The following is a 14,031-nucleotide window of genomic DNA, read 5'->3' on the forward strand; positions in this document are numbered from 1 at the left end:
GGGATAGACAGCTTCAGACCCAGGGCCAAATGCAGCCGTCCAGGCTTCTTTATCTGGTCCTGAAAACTCTCCCAGGCCACAGCAGCCCTATTTTGCACTCTCCTTGAGTGTTTTTGCCTAGCTAAAATTCTATTATCTGATCATGCTTCTTGTTTTCCTGGATGGAGGATAAAGAGGTTGTGTAGAAACAAGCCTACTATACAAAGGTAAAACTAACATTTGCTTCTAGCTCCACCCACAACTGGCCCATGGTTGGTTGCCCAGATGGAAAAGCAGTCCTTGGGCTGAAAAAGGACCAGCTCCTGTGATGTGTGGACCTGCCCATCTAGAGGGACAGAAGCAAATATCTTAACACCAATGCTCTGTAACAGATGGAACCTATCAGATACCAATTTAGAAGGTTAAAACTTGACAGTTCTCACTTCAGAGACAAGTTCAAACCTTGGACCACATTATTGACTTTTACCATGACCTTCCTGGGCTGGTGAAAAATGCTTCACATACCATATGGGCAGAGACTGCAGATGGCCACCTTTCCACATGATTACAGCCATCATCACACAGTAAACTCTTAGTGAGTCAGCCCATTGGTCTGTCTAGCTCAGTATTGTCTACACTGACTGGCAGTGTCACCCCAGTGTTTCAGACAGGGTTCTCATGCAGCCCAACCTGGAAATGCCAGGGAGACCTGATGCTGTTCAACTAAGCTACGGCCCTTCCCAAGTGTTGTGTGCCACTTGCGAGTTCTGTTATTTTCAGTTCTTTGAAACCTCTCTCTTTTGAAATATAAGACCTTTCAAGGCCCTCCTATGAGATTGTGTTTAACTCCCAACACAGACTGGATATGACAAAATAGCAAGAGAGCCAGCTGTCGGAGGTCTAAAGGAAACAAAGTGACCTTGGCTGCCTTCTGCAGAGCCAAGGAATCTCACAGGATACAAAACAGATCTGGCAGGCTATGCTTGTTTCTTTTGGATCCTTGTTTCTGTGAAGATCACCAAACTACATCTTCGTTTTAATGCCCAAGTATCACGAGAAGCAACTGGAAGAAAAATGTGAGTACTTGAGTAACTCTTTAATATATTAAATTGGTATTTAAAATGTTGTGAATCTCCCCACCCACAGCTGCCAATATGATGGAGCATAATGGATAATTTCAAATCTTTCTTCTTCCTGCTGTTCAGTTTGTACTATATGAGAGATTTGCTATATGGCCAAAGAGTGGATATATAAAATGTATATATTAGAGTTCGAAGAACTTACTGATATGAAGATTTACCAAGAAAGATTATGTGGATAGTTAGTAGCTCTAACAAGCTGCTGGTCTATCATTAGATATTAAGTTATATGTCTTCAATGTTGTGAGATTTGGGTTAGTTGCAAATTATGAATCATTTATACCTATTACTATACAACATGTTGCTTATATGTGTGTGCGCGTGTGTGTGTGTGTATATATATATATATATATATATACACACACACATACAAATTTCCATATACAGTTATGTGCTACCAATATGAAGGCACTTGCTTCCATTTTTCTGCAAAATTAAGTAAATTCAGACAAACTCATTTGCTACAATTGTGTACTGTAATGGTCTCCTAATGGTATAATTCTTGGAAACAATTTTTGGTTAAAGTCATTTTATTTACGGCCAACCTGCCATATTTTCCAGCCTATCTTTTCACTCAACATATCTGATGCACAATGAATACGTACCTTATATGTAAGCCCTTCTTTGATTCTCTGGGGCTTAGTGCATAAGTGTGCATAAGGATGTACCTTAAGTAGGTTATTGTCATTGAAAACACATAATAAAATCTAAACAATTTTGGAAGAAACTTCCATTGAAATGGAATAGTGTTTACTTCTATACAAATGTGTTTAAAACTAGGGTGTAAATTAGATTTATAATACAGGGCTAGTTGGGATTATCTTTTTTCTCAACCAACTCTTAATTTTTGATGTCTTGTTTCTTGACAAAGTTGAAAATTCTGCATTTGTTCAACTCTTTTCTGTTGTATGTTTCCTCACTTTGCTGGTCATAGGGGCCTTTAAATCAATACTGGTCACGGTTAATATTTCAATCCTTTTAATCTAGCCTTGAGTAGGAAGCTATCGTAGCTATGGAATGAGTAAACACTGATGAGCCTGCAACACAAAATCAGTGGCCATTCTCCAAAGCCCCATGTTGTATATTTTTTGTCATTTACATAATCAAGCTGCACATTCATTTTACATGGTCATATAATTTTTCATGTGTTGCAATTGAACCCTGTCTTTCCTCAAGGAGAATGGAGCAGCTAAACCACTTGGTGAAGAAAGGTAAGCTGACAGCGAGTGCCCAAGGCCAATCAGGAGAACTGAGCTGACCAAAAGGCAGAGTAAAGTCTTGCCTTCTGCATCATATTTCGGAAAGCCATAGAGTCTGTTTCTTTTCCTGCCACCCCTTTTCTCCTGTTCTCATGCCAGATGAATAATCTAGAACATAATACTTAACCAAGGTAGAGCAGGGTAAGCAAACCCTTAGGCAGGAGCAGGGTTACACAGCTTTTCCCTCTGGGTTCACACAGTGATGAGGCTAGGGGCCCCTCCAGATGACCTGTGTATTAAGCATTCGCCCTGATTTGCATTTGCAAAGCTTTAGCAGAGGTTAGATTGTATCTACTCTTTATTCATTTATTCAAACAAATTCATTCCAATTTGTTTGTGAGACAGTTATATGGCAATGAACATCCATCCCACATTTACCCTGATTTGCTTTGGGGGATATTTATCACGGCTTATCATTAGTCACCCCACACTTTTCAGTGCCGTTCCCTGTCCCTTTCCAAGTTGCAAAAAGTCACAGGCTGCATACACACTATACATTTAATGGGCATTACTTTCTCCAAAGAACCCTGAGAACTGTAGTTTACCCTTACAGAGCCACAATTCCCAATACCCCTCACGAACTACAGTTCCCAGGATTCTATAGGGAAAGTAACATGCTTTAAATGTATAGTGTGTGTGTGTACACAGCCCAAATATTTTCTAAAGTGGATTTGTTGCACTGGGACCAAGTTCTGGTAGGCACTTGAATCCCCCCCCACAAAATAGTGAAAGTCTGGGTGCACTCAAGGGCCTTCCTTCTCTGCTGGCCATTATGCTGGAGAGCTGAACTTGGTGTCTCATATCTGAAACCCCACTGTCAAGAAACTACTGATTGCCAGTAGTGGTATCTTACTGACCAAAGTCCTGGTTCCATGCAGAGAAAAAAGTTCACAGTTTGTGCTTGCATGACTGTGTTTCTGCCCTTGGAGCAGGAAGTCTGCCACAGGAAGCCTCCCCAGTGGCAGGGGCAAGCTGAGCCACCATTGCTTTTCCTAACCACCTTATTCCCCCAACACTCCCCCACCCCAAATCTGTCCCACAGCTATGCCATAGTAAATTCCCTCCCATTAGAGTCAATGGGAGGAGGGGAAAGGTTTTTGGTTTTTTAAAAATACTTTCCAACCTGGTTGCAATGAGCCAGCAAGGTAATGAATGTGGCGCTTTCTTCACCATGTATATACTCAGCCACTGTTTCTCTCTCTCTCTCTCTCTCTCTCTCTCTCTCACGGACACATATATAGAAGCAAGCTGCCTTATCCTGAGTCAGATCATGGGTCTATCTAGCTCAGGAGTGTCCACACTGACTGGCAGCTACTCTCCAGTTTTCCCCCCCAGCCCTACCTGGTGATCCTGAGGATTGAACCTAGGACCTTCTGCATGCAAAGCAGGTTTCTCCTAACTAAGCTACGGCCCTTCCCCAAAGTCCCTATTGCATCTGCAAACTTAGGGAAACTTTCCAGTAACTGAAAGGCTATTTTATATGTTGCATTTCCCATATTTGTTTTGCATGTATAATTGTTTTAGAAAATAGGCTAAAACCATCAGTTACAATGATGTTGCATTGGCACTGATGCCCCTCAATATTTTTTCTTCAGTTTTCCTTTTTTAAAAAAACATATTATCCTCACATACTTTCGCTGAGTGAGGAAACAATTTTCTCACATCTGGTTTGTTCCCATCTGATGTTTGGTCTCATAATTTTTTCTCATTTTGCATGCTTACTTGACATTTCTCAAGATATTTTTGAGAGCTGGCTAGAACAAATTTATCCATAAATCTGTTATGACATTGCTAACAATGTTGTCATTTTGTTTCATTTTGCTGCCGTACAAGTCACTATGATTAAGGCTGCATAATCTATAGAAATCTAAAGAAAACATTGACTTTGTAATATCAATCTAAGGAAAGAGGAATCAATTTGTTTGAAGTTAGCTCTGATGATTGGTGACCTGTGCAATTCTCAAAGCTTCCCAATGGGGGAGGGGGGAAGCAACAAGTTTTTTTAAAAAAGCTTGTTTGCTTTAAGTTTGTTCTCCCCATATTAACCCCAAAAGAATCTGTGCCGGATGGAATCATAGTCTATAAAAGTGAAAATAGTTTTATTCTTCACCCCAAATAATTTTTACTTTGCATTAGTGGAAAGTTAGCAACACTGAATAATTCAGCCAGCTTGATCCCAAGTGCTCTGTGCGTGCACGTGTTGTGATGAGCACAGCGTACTTGTGCATCCAAGCTTTCCCATTCACTGAAGTGGGGAGGAGCAGTTCTATGAATACACCCATTTACCAGCAGGGATCGGCCACCTACACTAAAACTGGAAATGGACTGCCTTCAAGTGGATTCCGACTTACGGCGACCCTATGAATAGGGTTTTCATGGTAAGCAGTATTCAGAGGGGGTTTACCATTGCCTCTGTCTGAGGCTGAGGCAGTGACTGGCCCAAAGTCACCCAGTGAGCTTCATGGCTATGTGGGGATTTGAACCCTGGTCTGCCAGGTTGCAGTCCAACACCTTAACCACTACACCACACTGGCTCTCACCTACACTAAAGTGACTGGGAAAACCCTTGTAGGTAAGGGAGCTCCAGGGGTGTAGTTGTAGTTGTCCAGGGTTTACAGGGGACTTAGACCTATTACTTTTTTGGGGAACCAGGTCCCAGCAGGGTTCATATGTCTCCAGCATCCTACACGCCGATCAGCAGGAAACGGGAGTGTGTTGACCACTGAGAAGAATCTTCTAACATGATTCCTTGTCCATTCCTGCTGATTATAGCCAATCTGAATGAAAGGAGGTGAGTGTCCTGTACAGGAGACAGGAGACTTTCCAGCACTAATACAGTTGAGGACAACACCAAGGCTGTATCCAGGGCCAGTCCAAAGTCAAGAATTCAAACAGAGTCCACAACAACAAAAAGGTTACGCAAGAAGCAAGGTCAGAGTAGTCCAAGGTCAGGAGCCAAGAGGTCTGTGGGCAACGCAGGACAAGAGCAAGGCAAGAGGCAGGTTTGGAGTAGTTGGGTCTGGAGTCATGAGGCAATCACAGATAGGTCACGTACCGAGATACTTTATAGGCATTGTTCCAGCAGCTCTTCCGGCCTAGGTCTGGGGGGTTTATGCTGGAACCACTCCCCAAACCACTCAGCTGACTCCTATTAATCACCTGCAGCCAGTCCTTTACTCCCAAGGAGTCAGGGCTTGCAACTGAGCATCCTCTGAATGGGCCAGGTCTCCAGCTGGTGTTTGATGTGACTCCACTCCTTTGGGCTTGGGACCTGTTCAGCCTTGATGTCAGAGACTGAACTTGCCCTGGGTACAGCTGGCCCTTCCTCAGCCTCATCACAGGACTCTGGCTCCTCACCCTCTGATGCAGCCTCAGCCAGGGCTGGATCCAAGACTGAAGCCTCCTGGTTTTCCTCTGATGAGGACTCCTCTAAGGAGCACTGCCCTGGCTGGGACCTGACAGTGACTCACCTACTGAGAAGATTCCTCTCAGTAGCTAACACACTCCCCTTTCATGCTGGTTGGCTCCTAGAGATGTCTGTTGTGCGAGAAGGCATTAACAAGGATTTCATTCTCAACCCAGCAGCAAAAAAGGGGGAGATGTGTGGTTTTGTTCCAGCCCAAATCCAGGAGTAAGGAAGGAGGAGAAAAATAGAGAAAAGATGCATCTGGAGGGGGAGAAGTGGTGTAGCCAACACCAGAGGTTTGGATCAGGAAATTCCATGTTTAAGTTTCCTCCTAAAACTCATAAGCTCTGCTCAAATGCAGTTACTCTGAGTCTTAGCATAGCAGCCAAGAAGAGTAACTCAGCAAAGGAAGTTCCTTACCTTATAGCATCATGATGATGTGATGATGGAAGAGAAGAAGGGGTGACACAGGGAGATAGCAGAAGAGGGTGGAAAATCTTTTTCTATCTTCTAGAAAGTGGCAAAGTTCAAAAGGTTGCAAATTCCTATGAAAAACGAGTGTCTGGCCTGCTTAGAGAGTGTGAATATCTTCATTTTGGAAAAACAGCCTTTGTCTTAACCCAGCAGCAAAAAAGCCCCAGAGAAAGAGGGAGAAGCCTGTGCACCCAGCAGTTTTTTATGTGTGGGTTTTCTTTATTGCTTTAGGTGTTTCTGAGTCAGTTATCCAGGCTCCAATGAGTGTATATTAGTGCCGCCCTAGGATCCTCCTGGGAGGAAGGACGGGATATAAATCTAATAAATAAATAAATTAGTTCCTACTTAAAAAATCCAAGACAGATTGTGGAGAGTGAGAATTATGTAATTGCAGAAGAAGAGACGGAGAATCCTGATGATAGCATCCCATCTACATCATCAAGCAGTTTGGTAGCAGCAGGAGATAAATGTATAGACACTGAATTGAGTAATTCAAGCAATATCTCTGACAGTGATAAAGAAGCAGAAAGCACTCTTCAACTCTGGCCAGATTATTCTATAATCTTAGAAGATTGTATAATCTTAGAAAGGGGGCATGACTGTGACTATCATGAAGGAACCCTGCACTTCTGAATTTGCCACTACACTATTGAGGAGTTCTATATGCTCCAGATCCCCTTTGGCAAAATTCCAACAATATGCAGACTTTTATTGGGTGATCCTTCAAGATTCTTCTGTTGAAACTAAACTTGCAGGAGGGACAGACAATAAGGTGGAAAGACAAGGACCAGTGTTACATCCTCTCTGTGTCTCTACATTTTTGCTGTACAGTTGTACTAAAATTCCTGAAGGAGTGCACAGATCTCTGACTCTTAAAATTAAAAAGGTGGCAGAGCAGCTTTTAAACTGACTGAGGGGGGAAACCCGACAGGAGCTGAGAAAGGTCCGGTTCGGAATAAACCTCCCCCCTGGAATAAAGACCAAAGAAATGATGAAATTTTAAAAGGGGTAGGCCTAGAAGTAGGCATTGTGAGAGCAGGGGCACAGGATATCAATTCAGAAGGGCAAAATTACCACAGGCCAAACCACAAGTGCCAAAGACACTTGAAGAGAGACACTGCTTACAAGTGCCTGTACGCTAATGCTAGGAGCCTCCGAACCAAGATGGGAGAACTGGAGTGCTTGGTCTTAGAGAAGAGCATTGATATAGTGAGCATAACGGAGACCTGGTGGAATGGAGAAAACCAGTGGGATACGGTTATCCCTGGATATAAACTATATCGGAAGGACAGAGAAGGACGTATTGGTGGCGGAGTCGCTCTATACGTGAAAGAAGGCATTGAATCCAGCAAGCTCAAAACCCCAAAAGAGGAGGACTCCTCCACAGAATCGTTGTGGGTGGTGATACCATGCCCCAGGAGGGATTTAATACTGGGAACGATCTATCGTCCCCCTGATCAAAATGCTCAGGGAGACCTTGAGATGAGATATGAAATTGAGGAAGCATCCAGACTAGGAAATGTGGTAGTAATGGGTGACTTCAACTACCCAGACATAGACTGGCTGCATATGTGTTCCAGTCATGACAAAGAAGCAAAATTTCTAGATATTCTAAATGACTATTCCCTAGACCAGTTGGCCATGGAACCGACCAGAGGGACGGCAACCCTGGACTTAATCCTCAGTGGGGACCGGGACCTGGTGCAAGATGTAAGTGTTGTTGAACCGATTGGGAGCAGTGACCACAGTGCTATTAAATTAAACATACATGTAAATGGCCAATTGCCAAGAAAATCCAACACGGTCACATTTGACTTCAAAAGAGGAAACTTCACAAAAATGAGGGGATTGGTAAAAAGAAAGCTGAAAAACAAAGTCCAGAGGGTCACATCACTTGAAAATGCTTGGAAGTTGTTTAAAAACAATACATTAGAAGCTCAACTGGAGTGTATACCGCAGATCAGAAAAGGTACCGCCAGGGCCAAGAAGATGCCAGCATGGTTAACGAGCAAAGTCAAGGAAGCTCTTAGAGGCAAAAAGTCTTCCTTCAGAAAATGGAAGTCTTGTCCGAATGAAGAAAATAAAAAAGAACACAAACTCTGGCAAAAGAAATGCAAGAAGACAATAAGGGATGCTAAAGAAGAATTTGAGGAGCACATTGCTAAGAACATAAAAACCAACAACAAAAAATTCTATAAATAAATTCAAAGCAGGAGACCATCTAGGGAGGCGATTGGACCCTTGGATGATAAGGGAGTCAAAGGTGTACTAAAGAATGATAAGGAGATTGCAGAGAAGCTAAATGAATTCTTTGCATCTGTCTTCACAGTGGAAGATATAGGGCAGATCCCTGAACCTGAACTAACATTTGCAGGAAGGGATTCTGAGGAACTGAGACAAATAGTGGTAACGAGAGAGGATGTTCTAGGCTTAATGGACAATATAAAAACTGACAAATCACCGGGCCCAGATGGCATCCACCCGAGAGTTCTCAAAGAACTCAAATGTGAAATTGCTGATCTGCTAACTAAAATATGTAACTTGTCCCTCGGGTCCTCCTCTGTGCCTGAGGACTGGAAAGTGGCAAATGTAATTCCAATATTCAAAAAGGGATCCAGAGGGGATCCCGGAAATTACAGGCCAGTTAGCTTAACTTCTGTCCCTGGAAAACTGGTAGAAAGTATTATTAAAGCTAGATTAACTAAGCACATAGAAGAACAAGCCTTGCTGAAGCAGAGCCAGCATGGCTTCTGCAAGGGAAAGTCCTGTCTCAGTAACCTATTAGAATTCTTTGAGAGTGTCAACAAGCATATAGATAGAGGTGATCCAGTGGACATAGTGTACTTAGACTTTCAAAAAGCGTTTGACAAGGTACCTCACCAAAGACTTCTGAGGAAGCTTAGCAGTCATGGAATAAGAGGAGAGGTCCTCTTGTGGATAAGGAATTGGTTAAGAAGCAGAAAGCAGAGAGTAGGAATAATCGGACAGTTCTCCCAACAGAGGGCTGTAGAAAGTGGAGTCCCTCAAGGATCAGTATTGGGACCTGTACTTTTCAACTTGTTCATTAATGACCTAGAATTAGGAGTGAGCAGTGAAGTGGCCAAGTTTGCTGACGACACTAAATTGTTCAGGGTTGTTAAAACAAAAAGGGATTGCGAAGAGCTCCAAAAAGATCTCTCCAAACTGAGTGAATGGGCGGAAAAATGGCAAATGCAATTCAATATAAACAAGTGTAAAATTATGCATATTGGAGCAAAAAATCTTAATTTCACATATACGCTCATGGGGTCTGAACTGGCGGTGACCAACCAGGAGAGAGCCCTCGGAGTTGTAGTGGACAGCATGATGAAAATGTCGACCCAGTGTGCGGCAGCTGTGAAAAAGGCAAATTCCATGCTAGCGATAATTAGGAAAGGTATTGAAAATAAAACAGCCGATATCATAATGCTGTTGTATAAATCTATGGTGCGGCCGCATTTGGAATACTGTGTACAGTTCTGGTCGCCGCATCTCAAAAAGGATATTATAGAGTTGGAAAAGGTTCAGAAGAGGGCAACCAGAATGATCAAGGGGATGGAGCGACTCCCTTACGAGGAAAGGTTGCAGCATTTGGGGCTTTTTAGTTTAGAGAAAAGGCAGGTCAGAGGAGACATGATAGAAGTGTATAAAATTATGCATGGCATTGAGAAAGTGGATAGAGAAAAGTTCTTCTCCCTCTCTCATAATACTAGAACTCGTGGACATTCAAAGAAGCTGAATGTTGGAAGATTCAGGACAGACAAAAGGAAGTACTACTTTACTCAGCGCATAGTTAAACTATGGCATTTGCTCCCACAAGACGCAGTAATGACCAGCAGCTTGGATGGCTTTAAAAGAAGATTAGACAAATTCATGGAGGACAGGGCTATCAATGGCTACTAGCCATGATGGCTGTGCTGTGCCACCCTAGTCAGAGGCAGCATGCTTCTGAAAACCAGCTGCCGGAAGCCTCAGGAGGGGAGAGTGTTCTTGCACTCGGGTCCTGCTTGCGGGCTTCCCCCAGGCACCTGGTTGGCCACTGTGAGAACAGGATGCTGGACTAGATGGGCCACTGGCCTGATCCAGCAGGCTCTTCTTATGTTCTTATGTTCTTAATGCATCTCAGACTTTCAGGTAACTAGATAAGTTTTCTCAGTATGGCTTATCACTAGCTCCCAACTTTAAAAGACAGTGTCAACAATTTTGTATGTCTTGTTGGCAATAGGCATGTAAACAGCCAAGGCAAAGAGTTTCCCAGGATGTCAATCATTACCCGACAAAAGTATACCAGTTATATCTGTGTACAAGATCTAGATTTTTTTTTTTAAAAGGTAGGGAAGCTGGTCTCCTGGAAATAGTCCAGAGTTCTGCTTTTGTTTACAAAACTTGTCAGGTAATCATTGTATGGGAAAGAAAACCACAGTTGAGGTGTTTAGTAGACAATTCTCTATTTTTGTGTATTTTTGTAAGATTTTACTAGGTCACAAAATCAGTAATAATTGGTTTATTTAAAATGTTTTAAAAAATTTAATTAACAGCTTCTTAATAATTGTGAGTTTTGTTGAAACAGGGTTATTAGGCTTTTAAAATCCAAGGCATGAAAGAGGACAGACACTTTGAAAGGGATCAGCATTGGCACAGGGCAGTAAGGAACAAGATTCTCCATGCTGCCGAACATCCCTTGGAACATCTAAACCATGGCAGCAGATACTAGCATGGACTCCACTGCTAGTAGACTATGTTATTAAAATGTCAATATTAAACTTTTAAAAAAATGTTTGAAAGACTAAGAACCATGGATCAGGCTATTGGTCTGACCCAGCATAATATAGCCACTGGTTCCGCACATGTGTAAGCAACAAGCACTCAGTGACTTACTATACGTTCATTGTCTTTGGCAACTGGGCAGAAATGAAAGAACTGGACTTGGCCTTTTTAGTCCCATAATGTGAGTAGTGGCAGGTCTTGGGAGACTTTTTATCTGATTTACTCAAATACAAAATCTAGCTTCCAGCAAAGTTAAAGTCAACATACTTCTCTAGAGATTAGGATCAAAGCACCAGAAAAGATTCCATTTCAACAGCATGATGTTCGCTCCTTTATCTATCAAGTGGGAGCAGAAGGCAACAAGTGCAGGGAGACATCTGTTAATCATTTAAATGTGTCATCTTATGTGTGTCACACCACAGTCTTGAACAGACCTGTAATGATGAGTCATTGACTTCTTGTTTTTCCAGGCCATTCCTGCCTTGTTTTTTTGTTTTTAACTGAGAGCCATATTCAAGTTTCATAAAGGTTAAGCGTAACGAAAAGATACAAAATTGGACCACTATGCAGGAGTGCTATTTCGATTACAATAAGAGGGTGGACAGATTTCAGTGGAAATTTCTGTGGAAATTTCACAGCAGTGGTGGCTTACCTTTTTTGAACCTAGAACTGCATTCACCTTTGGCCAACACTCCAAGGCAGCAGGCACCTTTTTTTAGCTGATTCTTGCAGCTCAGCTGGGGAATAGGGGGTCATCGTCTCCCACCTGCTCATCAAATAGTCAATCTGATGTAGGAATGGGTGAAAATTTCAGTTCAATTCAAGTACGGATTTCAAACCAAATTTTTCAAATTCAGACTTTCTGAAACAATATGAGAACGGAAACATAGCCATCCTTTGAAATTTGCTCTTATGTGAATTTTGCAATGCAGTTCGCCAACCATTTTTTTAAAAAGACATATGTTAGGGGAAAGTGTGCATAAAACTGAATATATGAATGAAAGTAATGCATTATATGACAAGAAATTGCTCGCAAAAATGTGTACATTAGTCAAAACTGCCTACACAAATGTGTTTATTAGGAGAAATTCACATTAAAATGGTGAAGAATTTTCATGAGGATTTTTCTTTTAAAAAATCACAAACAACTACAGAAATGTCAAGAACTGAATTTAAGATTGTAAAAATGAGAAACTGAGAGAACTGAAATTGGTAGGGGTAATAGTTTAGTATCCCAGTTTTGCTTGCTCCCAAAGAGCTACTAACACCACTTTGGTTCCTACACTAACATGACCTTTAGAGTGAACACCATTCTGTGTACCTTTTTGAACATTTGTCTCTACTCTCTTTTGTGTGACTTAAAACAAATCAGCAATAGTATTGCGCATAGGAGGCTCACTCTATTGGGATTGTTTTGACAGATCGCATTGTTGGTCATTTTGGACAGCAGGGAGCTTTGACACAGTTGTAGACACAGCAAATCACTTCAATGCAAAGCTTTTAAATGTGCAGAGACAAGAAATTTTCCATGGCTTGTGCCAAATAAAGTAGTTGCTATTTTTGGTCTGAGATCAGCATTCCATCCTCGTCTTCCTCTTTTACTCCCCCTCTCTGACATTCCACAAAACCTCGGGGAATACAATTTAAAACTCAAGAGCTCTCAGTCATCCACTCATTTTTAGCAGGGGATTCTATATTAGTTATACAGTATGTTCTCATAGTTGTGTATGTGGGTTGATGGCTAGACAATTCATGGTGTTTCATATTAATTATAATAATATCCCACCCTTCCTCCCAGCAGGAGCCCAGGGCAGCAGTCTGCATCTGTATTGGAACAGTTTTTAAAGATGTTGTAAAGATGTTTTTATTGTTTTATCACTTGTTGCCCTGGGATCCTTTCGGGAGCAGAGGCAGAATGTAAATTTAATAAAAATTAACTACATGGAATCCTTTCAAAGTGATTAAATGTTCTGCTAATTAGCCATTGAGGAACAGAGAACTGATTTCAGTCTCTTCTCCTAGCCAAACAGATCAGCAGAATTTTTTTTAAAAAATATTTCTATGCATGCTCCTTTGGAGTTACCATTGCTGTTAGTCCAGGAAACAGGATGGCCAGAGAACATATGTAGGGATGTCAGAGAATTCCAACAAAAATGGAAAATTGTCAGTATATATTTATTCATACCATGTCTGTAATGCAAATCGATCAGCAAATACAGTAGGTGTTTGCTGTTTTCAGTCTGCAAAAAAACATGTAACTGATTTGTACTGCCTTTTGCTTTGCATTGTGTTCCCTTTGCATTGAAATGTTGGAATAGCAAAATGACAACTGATATTTGTGTAACTTATTATGTACATAATTACAAAATTATGTAATTTTGCCATAGTGGACAGTGAGAAGAATACAGTAGTTTTGGGCAGAAGATCAGCTGAAGCAGAATGAAAACAGTGCTACCTGCAGTGAATACAGGGCAGAATGGAAAATGATGCCTTCTTACACCCCTAGCAGTCTGCCTCTGAATAGCAGTTACTGGGAATTGCAAATGGAGAGAGCACTGTTGCACTCAGGCCCTGCTTGCAGGCTTCCCATAATCCTCTCTGTTTGGCCACTGTGAATATGAGATACTGGACAAGATGGGCTTGATCAAGCAGGGCTCTTCTAGTGTTCTCACAATGTTTAAGTGTTGTTTTAATTAAAGGGCCATGTCATTAAAAAAAAAGGAGGGGGACAAAATCTTCAGGTACTTAAGAGTGAAACTGACAATAATGAAAGGCATTACAGAGAGAAATTGGTAGAAATACTTATGTGCACTGCTGAAGGTGAAAATACAGCAAGCAGGTAAAGCAGAAAGGTTGGGTTCTTCACTGTCACCAACCATGCTGAAAATCATGGCATTTTCCTTGTTGAATTGGAACAAAGAATTGAAATTGCAAGCAACAGGAATGCCACTGGAATTTAACACTTAGAGATTCATTCATCCTCTGGAAT

The 14,031-nt window shown here is 41.6% G+C and overlaps 1 protein-coding gene across 5 annotated transcripts in view; it reads left to right on the top strand.

Moving 5' to 3' along the window:
- Positions 1-887: 887 nt before the first annotated feature.
- FHL5 (four and a half LIM domains 5) overlaps positions 888-14,031 on the top strand; it is a 51,355-nt gene continuing 38,211 nt past the window's right edge. For 2 of the 5 annotated variants that reach the window (XM_061623382.1, XM_061623380.1), the window contains exons 1-2: positions 889-1,055; positions 2,295-2,329. The gene's annotated coding sequence lies outside the window, so the exon portion shown is untranslated. Of the gene's footprint in view, positions 1,056-2,294; positions 2,330-14,031 lie in introns of all 5 variants that reach the window. The other 3 variants (XM_061623378.1, XM_061623379.1, XM_061623381.1) reach the window with 2 other exon arrangements.

The sequence above is a fragment of the Rhineura floridana genome, chromosome 4, assembly GCF_030035675.1.
Source record: "Rhineura floridana isolate rRhiFlo1 chromosome 4, rRhiFlo1.hap2, whole genome shotgun sequence".
Taxonomy (NCBI): domain Eukaryota; kingdom Metazoa; phylum Chordata; class Lepidosauria; order Squamata; family Rhineuridae; genus Rhineura; species Rhineura floridana.